The sequence below is a fragment of the Brienomyrus brachyistius genome, unplaced genomic scaffold (assembly GCF_023856365.1).
Source record: "Brienomyrus brachyistius isolate T26 unplaced genomic scaffold, BBRACH_0.4 scaffold40, whole genome shotgun sequence".
NCBI classification, from domain to species: domain Eukaryota; kingdom Metazoa; phylum Chordata; class Actinopteri; order Osteoglossiformes; family Mormyridae; genus Brienomyrus; species Brienomyrus brachyistius.
Window position 1 is genome coordinate 3275445 of NW_026042315.1, and position 11629 is coordinate 3287073.

The window sequence follows — 11629 nt, forward strand, 5'->3', positions numbered from 1 at the left end:
AGGCTATGATACTGACCACAAACACATTCTCAAATTTCACTGCACCAATCACAGCATATGCAGGCAGAAAAATTATAGCAAAAAACATTCAGCATTAGATTCTAAAACCGTCTGTAATGTCTGTGTTTATCCAGTGGACCATAAACTAAAATAAGTTTTTCTATTTCAGTTTCTTTCAGATGTTATAAGGTAATAAATAAACAATCATAATAATTAAACCATGCATTACTGACTATCAGACAACTTCAACAAGTTACCAAATGGATGCAAAATCAAAGATATTCATTTGCGCCTGGCACTAACCATATATTCCTTCACAGTACTAAGCCATAGAAAGGGCCCCAATGAAACCCCTGCATTCCTGCATCGTAGATACTCTAATCTCAGCATTTATAAGATTCTATTTGTTTCTACTGTGCGAAATTATTTGTAACACAAATGTCTAAACTGGCATGAGAGACAGATTCAGCTCTTGTGAAGACTGGCATGTGAAACTGGAAAATGCACTGGGGAAATTCAGTGCACATAAAGACAGGCAGTGCCACAGATTAGCACTGATGACATGGATTCAGAAGATCAATCCTGTTAATATTCAACCTTCAGATGAGCTGGAAAGAGCAGCAGCAAGTGAGGAAAAATCTTCTGAAGTTAAGTACTTGGCACGGCAAGGCCTGGCTTTTCGAGGTGTTGGTAAGGAGAGTGGGAATTTCAAGCAGCTTCTAATGCAAACAGCAGAGGGCGATGCAGAGCTGACCATGTGGCTGAAAGGTCACTTTGATTTCACCAGTGCTGTTTAATTGTAACACCTGTTCCTGGGTTGCCCTCAGTCCTTGTTATTGGTTATGATTCTCACTGTCCTGCATTGTGTCTTGTTAGCTGTGTATTTAAGTGCCTGTTCTGCTTCTGTTCTTTGATGGTTCATTATAGCTGTATGTTGTATGTATGTATATAGTTCTCTAGTTGTGTTTATTCCATCATTTAGTTCATTCCTGGTCATTTGCTGTTTATTTTGGATCCATCCTGATCCTTTTGGTTTTGATGTGTGTGTTGTAATAAACCCTATTTTCCACCCGTGTCATGCACTGCCGCAACCAGAAGAGGGCAGAAGATATGGCACAAAAACAAAGGAAGAAGCCTAACTTTAAAAAGAACAAAAAACATCAAGACTCATCCAGCATGGGTGGTGGGTTAACGAATAACACAAACAATCAAAGAATAAGCAAACAAATGAGAGAAAAGATGCAGAGATGACTGAGAAGCAGGGGATGACTGGAGAAAAGACGACAGGACCAGAAGACAGGAGGGATACAGGGAGAGCGGAGAAGACAGTATAACTGAAGAATGGGAGAAGAGGAGAGACTGCAGAGGAAGGAGAACATAGATGACTGGAGGGGAGGGAATATAGGAGCAACAGAGAGAAGGAGGAAGGGCTGCGGAGGAGAAGACAGGATAAGAGGAGAAAATGTGAGCAGAGAAGGATAAACCCCCCAACTGCCCAGCAAAGTGCACTTGTAAGTAAACCACAATTTTAGCCTTGGGCTCAATATCTGGACTTGTCTCTGTGTAGCGATGCATAGAATCCTTGACACTGGTTATGACTGTACTGTATTACTCCTAAACCTGCCATTATAGTGTAAGAAGTGTTTTTTTTTAATAATTTTTTTTAAGGTAGAGCGATGTAGCCCCCGGAGAAGTCCCCCCCCCGAAGCCCTGTTTGTTCCCTTCTAGCTACCAGATGAAACTCACAATGCACCCCAACGCCACCTAACTTCTCTTCCACATGATGCACCTTATTTACCCTCTGAATCCTGTCTATTATTGAGCGTTTTTCTATCCATTTGATTATAAACTTATTACACTGTATGTACATTAGTCAGCCACATATGCTGTACGGCTTTGTTTTCCGGACAGTCTGGGCTACTCAGATGTGTCATAATTCGATTTGTAAATGCTGACAGTCTTGATATTATCCTTCTTATCAGGAAAAACTACTTCTGCATATAGATATTTCTCAATTTTTAGTCTCATCTAATATAAAAATTGGCAGGCAGTACAAATAGAATCTTATTATCTTATTATCTTTCCCAGAGCAGCCCTCGTCCCTGAACCTCCCGTCCTGCCTTCCCTGCCAGCCCCAGGATCTCTCGTCTCCCCTTCCCTTCGTCTCCATGTCCTGTGCCTGCCTGTTGGACTGGATCTCCCCGGCTACCGAATCTACCTTCTGTCCCCGACCATTCTTCTTGCCTGGCCCATTGAAAGCCTGTTCCCTGCTCGATCTAATAAAGATCGCTCTGTTCCGCATTCCTGGGTCCGCGTTTCCCTGCCGAGGGTGTCCTAACAATTATGTCTCCAGTAATAATTTTCTGCTAATAGCATTAATTCTCTTATTTCGGTATCGTTGTACTGCATGTACATGTTATCACCATCAAAGAAAAAAACGCGTTATGACTTATCAGTCATTATTATTGTTTTTGTTGTTTATTTAATCGTGTAGCAATACTGCCACTTGTCATATTATTAATTGCGTATTTATATAATATTAACCAATGACCAATCTCTGTATCTTACTAGCATATTTTGCGCATTTGTCTTTGTATCAGCCGTAGCGGTCTGCAGGGGGAATCGCAGAAGCTGGAGTTTCTTAGAGCGCTGCATGGGTTTGGACAAACCATAGGTATTGGTAATATTACTGGACAAAAATATATCGTTATTGGTGTCCACCAAAGTTTCCAGCACTAGCTACAAGAAATGGGATTGAATGCATTTGCTCGTTTTTATTTGTATTTATTTTTTTAAAAGTTTCTTACATTATATCCGTGCTTTTTAAAGGTTATATCTCAATTTTTCAAAAGTAAACACAAAAAGGATGACACTTAATGCCCCCTCCCTGCCCCCACCCTATTTAGAACGTTAGGCGTTCCATTACGTAAAAATGTAGTACTACGTCATGATGCACCGCTTATAAATGATCTGTTTGATAAGGGAGAATCAAACACAAACGATTCGTGAGTGCATCGTACGTGTTGTAAGAGCAAGTGAAGCTGAAAGACATTGACAGTTAAGGTAAGGCCTCCCCTTCAAAATGTATACTTCACTTAGATCAAAGGTATTAAACTAAAAAAAACGCTGTGAGATGCTAAACTACCGACCGCAAAACGTGCAGACTGGTGGGTGTCAGTTGCGCTGGAATGACATTACATGGTTTTAATTTTTCTCTGATATCGGCCGGCCAGATACAGTAATTTGTTTGAGACCCCTGAATTTAAATAATAATTAATTTTTATAACGATGGTGGCCTATATAATGTGCCGATTTACTTGTGAAGTTGTTCAGCTGGTTGACATGGCATTGATTACTGCTTTTTAAGAAAGTGCATGTAGTCTCACACTGTAGAAGTCCATTGCTCAGTTGTCAGCATGCTCAGCGTGTCGCCTGTGATGTGTCCTGCACAGCAGCAGGCTACATTGCGTTTAATGGACTAATACTTCTTCAACCCATTAAATGATTCCTTTCTCTCTCCCTGCCAGTGATGGCACCCTCTATCAATCTCTTCACCTTCCTCGTCCTGTCCCTGGTGGGGGGCAGCTCTTCATGGGACGAAGCTTCGCCTTGCGGATCCGGCTCCATCCTGACAAGGCCCTACACGGCCTTGTGTGAGCTGGATGCGGTGTGGGGCTTGGTGGTGGTGGTGGCGGCAGCGGCGGCGGCCCTCGCCTCGCTGATCCTGCTCCTGGTGGTACTGTGTCGCCTGCGGAAGATCACAGAGGCTGAGGAGCGCAGCGGGGTGGCGCCGCTACTCCTGCTGCTCGCAGCCATATTTGGGCTTTGTGGCCTCAGCCTGGGATACATCGCTGAGTAGCAAGAGAGCCTCTGCTTCGCCCGGCGTGTCCTGAGGGGGGTGTTGCTTGCTGTCTGCAACACCTGCCTAGTGTTCCAGGGTCTGCGACTGCGCCGGTTGGGACAAGGTGCTCATAGCCCTAGCACAGGTCAACTGATGGGGCTGGCGGTGGCCTTGGCCGTGTTGGATCCGGAGTGGATCCTTCTAGCCACGATGTCCACGTGCCAGCCAGCCTGTGAATACCAGCCGCTGGACTTTGCGCTGGCCACCACTTATGTGCTGGTCCTGCTCCTGGCAGCACTGGTGGGGGCGGCCTGCAGTCTGTGGAGGCAGCAGCCACGGTGGAGGTGCAGGACCATGTGGCTGCTCATCACCTGCCTGGCCTCAGTCCTGCTGTGGGTGGCCTGGATCACCTTCTGCCTGTATGGCAACGCGGCGCTTGGCCTGCCCCCAACATGGGACAACCGGGTACAGGCAGTGGTGCTGCTGGCACAAGCATGGCTGCTCATACTGCTGCACGCTGCTCCTGAGGTCCACGCCACCTTACGGCCCCCGTCCCGCATGAGAGAGGCCAGTTTAGAGGAGGGCCTTTCTCACCTGTAGTTTGGAGCAAACCGGGACTTCGTGTTCAGTGACAACAACTCAGGTATGGTACTTTGTTTTTGCTTCTTTGACCTACTCTGTGACTCTGTGTGTACTTGAGAGAGAGCATAGCCCTCGCTCTTTCCTCACACGGAGCCCCTACTGGAAGTCTGTGGAACAGCAGCATATAAGCAAGGTCTATGGACCTTTCCCTGTAACTCAGATCTCACTTGAGCAGAGCTTAGGTACCATGGCTGCATGTGCCCCCCCCCCCCAACAATCCCAAAAAAAAAGTGAAGTATGACTACTGCACTGCTGAAGGATGTTTACATGATCAATATCTGTCTCTCTCCTGCAGGTGTCCTCCCCAGCCCCCAGGAAACATTACATTTTAAATAAATAATATATATATCATCATCTCTGGAAGTGGTGTGTTTTTTTAGGGTTAAAAAGTTGAGAAACATTCAATGGTCATCATCATACCATATATCAGTAGCCCAGCCACTGGTCAGTTCCTTCACTCTACTGTTACAGACTTTCATGAAAACATTTTTTAAATGTGGGTGTTTTACCTGTATGATATGCTTGCCTTTTGTACTGGACATAAAATAGAATTAAATTTTTACATTATATTACTCATACAACAGGCGCAGTGCAGTGGTTAGCACTGGTGCAGGTGCACCAACAGGTGGTGCAGTGGTTAGCACTGTTGCCTCACACCTCTGGGACCCGGGTTCAAATCTTCGCTTGGGTCATATGTGTGTGGAGTTTGCATGTTCTCCCCATGTCATCGTGGGGTTTCCTCCGGGTACTCCGGTTCCCCCCACAGTCCAAAAACATGCTGAGGCTAATTGGAGTTGGTAAATTGCCCATAGGTGTGCATGTGTGAGTGAATGGTGTGTGAGTGTGCCCTGCGATGGGCTGGTCCCACATCCTGGGTTGTTCCTTGCCTCGTGCCCATTGCTTCCGGGATAGGCTCCAGACCCCCCGCGACCCAGTAGGATAAGCGGTTTGGAAAATGGATGGATGGATTACTCATACAAACACACACATCTGTAGGTTCTCAACTCTAGGTTTATATCAAACACATTAAAGCCAAACAAATGCAAAAAGTCCATGTATCGTTTGTCCTTGGGTTTTCCAGTCCAAAACGAAATCAGGAAAACTAAACAACAGCAGCGTTTTTTGGTTTTTCTGTCAGAAGGGGAAAAAGCGAAAAGCAGAAAACAAAAAATCAGGCTTCATATTTTATCCTAAAATGTAGAAAATATTACAAAAATACACCATTCTAAGGGTGGGTGTTTCCAAGCTTATGACTGGGACTGTTAATGTTGTAAAATTAAGATAAAGTTCACATTAGGCTGTATCTTACATCTCTGGTATCTGTTAGATCTGAATTTACTCATAGAAAAGAAACAAAAGAAGGTGATTTTACGGTTTTCCCATTTGGTTTTAAAACAGAAAAACAACAAATTTATTTTTGTATGACGCGTTATCCCAACAATACATTGTCTCAAAGCGCTTTACAGCATCCCCACCCAAAGCCCCCAGTGAGTAAGACATAGGTGACAGTGGCAAGGAAAAACTCTCTAGAAGGAAGAAACCTTGGGAGGGACCAGACTCAAAGGGGGAGCCCAACCTCCAGGGGCCGGCAGGGAGAGTCGAATAGAAGAGATGGCTAAGTGCCAAGTCACATTGTCCAAATCAAAGGATTTGAGGCACAACCGGGGAGCAGGGAGGTGATGACAAGCCCGTGCCGACTCTCCTTCCAATCGCCAGGCAACCAGAAGTAATTAGGCAGCGGGTCATACATGGAAGATGGCACAGGCAGAACGCGAGCTGGATGCAAGGACGTCATGGGTACATGTCACATGTAGCAGGGTGTGCTGAAAATCTTGATAGATTGAGGTCTCCAGGCAGCACACCCCAGGAGGAGTTGGGGAAATAAAATGTGCAATTAGTCAAAGTATAGGGGAGACTATAGGCAGTGCTAACAGTTAGGTGAGTGCAATATAAAGTGCAAAGTGCAAGCTCCGGCAGATATGGCAATGGCAGCATAAGTAGGAGGGAGAGGCAAGTGGGAATGCAGGCATGGGGAGTCCCTGAAATGTCAGCACTCCAGTTCCACAAGGGATGGTGAAGCTAGAGTGACAGCGCTGACAGTTCAGTTTATCTAAAGCCAATGGCATCGAACGCCACCCAGCTCTACACCTCACACTGTAGGTCTGACTGGTGGCAGCGGTGGGATCATTTCTTTCCTTTGTGGTTTTTCCGTTTAGAAACCTAGAATTAGCTTTAACATATCGGAGGTGGAGGATAGTGTACAATCTCCTAATTATGAGGGCGCTGATTGTCCTGTTATACGTATATAGAGATCTCCCGGTGGCCCCCCCTGCTCACCCAATATTTATACCGGAAACTTTTAATGGTGTGGGGCGTGAGTGGTCTGACTGGTCGGAACAATTTTATCTGGCGCCTGAGGTAAACAGGTGGGATGAGTCTCTGAAAATTAAGTTTATGTCTTTGCTGTTGTCTGGCCGTGCTAGAGAGATGTATAGTGGGATGCCGAGTGAGGCTAAAAGTAATTATGGGTTGTTAAAAGCGGCTATGGCAAGGTGTTTTGAACCTGGTGATAGTAGTGATTGGAATAGAGCTAGTTTTACCGCCCGTCGCCGCCTGCATAGCGAGACGGCAAGGGAATTTGGTAACGCCTTACAGAGATTAGCCGCTAGGGCTTATCCCACGGCTGATCATCGGATTTGTGATCTGTTGGCAAGAGACCAGTTTATTACGCATTTTGCTACCGGTGATTTTCGGGTTAGCCTGTGTAGTGCCAAGCCTAATACGCTGGAAGATGTCATTGAACTTGCTTCTGAAATGGAGTTGCTGAGAAGTTTGGAGCAGACTTCTTTGCCACCTGACGTTAAAGTGAGGGGAGTGGTGGAGCATAAATTAGAAAGGGATGAACAAATGGAGGTGTTGTTGGGGGTGGTAGAGGAGTTAAGGCAGGAGGTAAAATCGCTTCGTACCACGGTGTCTAAGATGCAAGAGGGGATGAAAAGCTTTCTAAGTAAATATGGGGTGGTGTTGGATTTTGGTAGGAAGGAGTGTCGGGTTATGGGTCAATTATTACCTCTCCTTGTGCCAGCAGATGTGGACAAGCCTCGGGTCATCATGGTTCCAGAAGATACTGTAATCCCCCCCCCCCTCGAAGTGAGGCAATCATTGCTGGTAAGGTGGAGAATACAGGTGGGGCTGCTTTTGAGGGTATGTTGGAGCCTTTGGATTCGGCATCTAGCCAGTGTAATATAATGATGGGGGGATGAGGGTAGGTACCTTGCATACGGGTATTGAGGTGAGTCGGAAAGCAGAGAATGTAGACCTGGGTGAGGATGAGGAGGATTCTGTTGTGCCGTGGACAGTCGATAGGCTTGTAACATATTTTGATTGCACCAGAAGGGGTTTGCCTCATCCGATATGACTGGCATTTATATCGCGTTGCAGAAGAATTTGTCTGTATTTAGTGCCGGAGAGGGAGATTTGGGGAGAACTCGCCTGATGTTGTATAACATTGATACTGGTGAGGCGAAGCCGGTAAAGTTGCCTCCCCGCCGTGTCCCCCTCCATTTGCAGGAGGAAGTATCTGGTCACTTAAAGCAGATGCTGGAGAATAACATCATTTAGCCCTCGAATAGCCCTTGGGCAGCGCCGGTGGTTCTGGTACGGAAGCGAGATGGTGGCCTTCGGTTTTGCGTTGATTATCGCAAATTGAATGATGTTACCCGTAAAGACACGTACCCCTTACCCCGAATTGATGATGCGTTGGGTAGTTTGAGCAAGGCTTGCTGGTTTTCTACATTGGATTTAGCCAGTGGGTACTGGCAAGTCGAGGTGGATCCAAAAGATAAGCATAAGACGGCGTTTATCACTCGTCAGGCCTTTTCCAATTTAATGTGCTGAGTTTTGGCCTGTGTAACAGTCTGAGAACTTTTCAGCGTCTCATGGATTTAGAGTTGGCGAGTCTTCAGTGGACTACTTGTTTGGTGTACTTAGATGATACAATAATATTTGGCCGTACCTTTCAAGAACATCTGGACCATGTGGATGAGGTTATAACGAAATTGCGTCAGGCTAATCTGAAGGTTAAACCGGCGAACTGTAACTTGTTTGCCACAGAAGTGCAGTATTTGGGTCATATAATATCGGCTAGGGGTGTGAAAGCTGATCCGGCTAAAGTGGAAGCTGTGCGCCAGTGGCCGGTGCCTAAAAATCAGACAGAGGGGAGGAGTTTTGTGGGCCTTGCCTCTTATTGTAGGAGGTTTATTCGGGGTTTTGCTGAACTTGCTCGTCCTCTGCTCCAGCTGACCGAGAAGGGCAGATGGTTTACATGGACAGAAGCTTGTCAGGCAGCATTTGAACAGCTCAAACTTAGTTTGATGTCTGTACCAGTCCTGTCTTACCCCGACCCTAATAAAACCTTTATATTAGATACGGATGCGAGTGATGCAGGTATTGGGGCAGTATTGTCCCAGGTAGAAGGGGGACGGGAACAGGTGATAGCATATGCTAGTAGGGCTTTGACTAAACAAGAAAGGAAATATGCAACAACCAAGAAGGAGTTAAGTATGGTTACCTTCATAAAACATTTTAATTACTACTTGTTGGGGAAGGAGTTCGTCTTACGGACAGATCATAACTCCTTAAGATGGTTGCATAATTTCCAAGGTTTAGAGGGGCAGTTGGCTAGGTGGGTGGAGCAGCTGGCCAGCTTCCAATATAAGAGAGTGCATCGGCCGGGTCGGGGACACGCTAATGCGGATGCCCTCTCTAGAGTGCCCGCTTTTCTGCCAGTAACCTCAGACTCACCGCCAGCTACCCAGGAAAAAGGGGGAGAGGTGATATGTGCTGTGAGAGAGGTGTGTCAGGAGGCAGTGGCATGTCAGGAGGAGTGTGATGAGCTGGGGCAGGATCAGCAAGGAGATGCTGAGCTGCGGGAGATTTTTCCTTTAAAGGAAGGGAGGGAGGGCAGGTAGTCAGCCTCCAAATGAGTTGTGGAAATATGCATCAGTGTGGGATCAGTTGCAGGGTTCTAGGTTGGTACGATATCCACCTTTGCATTCTGATGCAGCAAACCAAGTCCAGGTTGTTATCGACAAGTCTTTGGTGCCAGAAATTTTGAGGCAGTTGCATAATGCTACCACTAGGGGTCATTTGGGAATACAAAAGTTGCAAGCAAAGGTGAAAGATCGCTATTATTGGCTGGGATGGTTTGGGGATGTTAAGCACTTGTGTCGGGAGTGTGTGGATTGTGGTTCCCGGAAAGTGGGGGGGAAACAGGGGTGTGCCCCGCTGCAGTCTGTTGTAACCGCTAGGCCATATGAACGGGTAGCATTGGACATTTTAGGGCCATTACCGGTAACTCCAGGGATGAATATGTACATTGTGGTCATTGGGGATTATTTCTCAAAATGGACTGAGGCATTCCCTCTCCCTAATCAGGAAGCTTCCACTGTGGCCCAGGTCTTGGCGGAGCAGTGGGTCTGTCGCTTGGGGGCCCCTCGCTCTATCCATACAGATCAGGGTTGCAATTTTGAATCAAATCTATTCAACGAGGTGTGTCAATTGTTGAACATTCAAAAGACTAAGACATCAGCTTATCACCCCCAGTCAGATGGGATGATTGAGAGGTTTAACAGGACATTGTTGGCAATGTTGTCTCTCTTTGTGGAGGAAAATCAGTCCAATTGGGATGTTTTGTTGCCTTGTGTGATGATGGCTTACAGGAGTAGTATTCACTCTAGTACTGGGGTTACACCGTACAAGGTTGTTTTTGGGCAAGAGATAGTGTTGCCAGTGGATGTTATGTTGAATCTCAACGAGGGGGAAAGATTTTCCTTTGTAACGGAATATGTGGCCAGACTAGGGGACATATTGTCCACAGTGGTGGGAGCAGTGAAATGTCATCAGGCAAGAGCTTCGGGTAAGCAGAAGCAAGCATATGACTTTAGAGCGCAAGTCCAGTACTATTCAGAGGGGAACTGGTATGGGTTTGGAGGAAGGCTAGAAGACGGGGGTTATGTCCAAAGTTACAGAGGAGGTTTAAGGGTCCATATAAGGTGGTGGAAAGGGCAACGGAGGTATTGTATCGAGTGGTACCAGTGGAAGGGGGAAGTGAGGAGGTGGTGCATTTTAATCGACTTAAACCATTTCTCTCTACTGTAACAGAGGCTGCCAATCAGGAGGGCAGAGACCAAGTGATGCCTGTTGGTACCCTGCCTGAGCTAAAAGATTCCCCCCCTGGTGGTGGCTATCCGCAACCACGGCCCTTAGTAGAAAAGGGTGGCGAGATGGAGGAGGGGGTGCCAGGGCTAGAAGTGTGGGCAATGGCAGCGAATCGGCCAGAAGAGGCAAGTGCAATTGGACCAGGGCAGCAGGGGGAAGGGGACCAGCCTACCTGAACCTGGCGGAGCCGAGCCCGTAAGGTCCCTCCAGAGCCACACAGCGATGGGCCTGCTGCTATGCATGGGGCCAAGGAACAAGAACGGAGGGAAGGGGCTCCAGTTCAGAAGACTCGTCTGGGACGTCAGAGGAGGCCACCAACATGGTCCAAGGACTATGAAATGTTGTGACTCAAGGACGAGTCTGCCCTAAGGGTGGGGGGAGTGTAATGATGATGTATGGGGGTGAGGGATGGGCGTGGAAGGTAATAGTTAATTAAGTGGCTACACCTGGGTTGTGAGGGATCTGGGGTTAAGAGAGGGAGTAGGAGGCGCGTTAAGGAGATTTGGTCTGGTAGGCACCGTACGGGTGGGGTCCGGGAGGGAGGTGCCGCTCGTATGCCGTTTAGGGCTGCCGGCTGTGAAGCCAGAGAGTGGGCTGTAGGGACAGTTCCCGGTGCGGTAGGGCGAGGGCAGTCAGGACAGTGGGGGTAGGAGGCTATGACCACTGCTTAGACGGGGTGGTTGATAGACGGGAGTAGCGGCACCCTCATAGGGACGGATTGGGGGGGGGGGGGGGAATTCCCTTTCCGTGGGACGTTCTAGGTGACGGACCGGTGTGATTATTCCTTCCCCGGGGGAGAGTCCTGATCCTCGGGGGGAGGGGGGTGTTCTGTTTTAACTATGTCTTTATTGTGTGAGTGTTCTGTGTGTTTTAAATGCGCAGTGTAACCGCTTAGGGTCGGGACAGGACTATATACAGTAGGCGGTT

General features: G+C 47.2%; 1 long non-coding RNA gene across 1 annotated transcript; it reads left to right on the top strand.

Moving 5' to 3' along the window:
- The first annotated feature begins 2404 nt into the window (after positions 1–2404).
- On the top strand, positions 2405–4837 carry LOC125722619 (uncharacterized). Its single transcript, XR_007386479.1, has 2 exons — positions 2405–4484; positions 4779–4837. It is a non-coding gene; the product is annotated as an uncharacterized LOC125722619 (long non-coding RNA).
- Positions 4838–11629: the final 6792 nt, after the last annotated feature.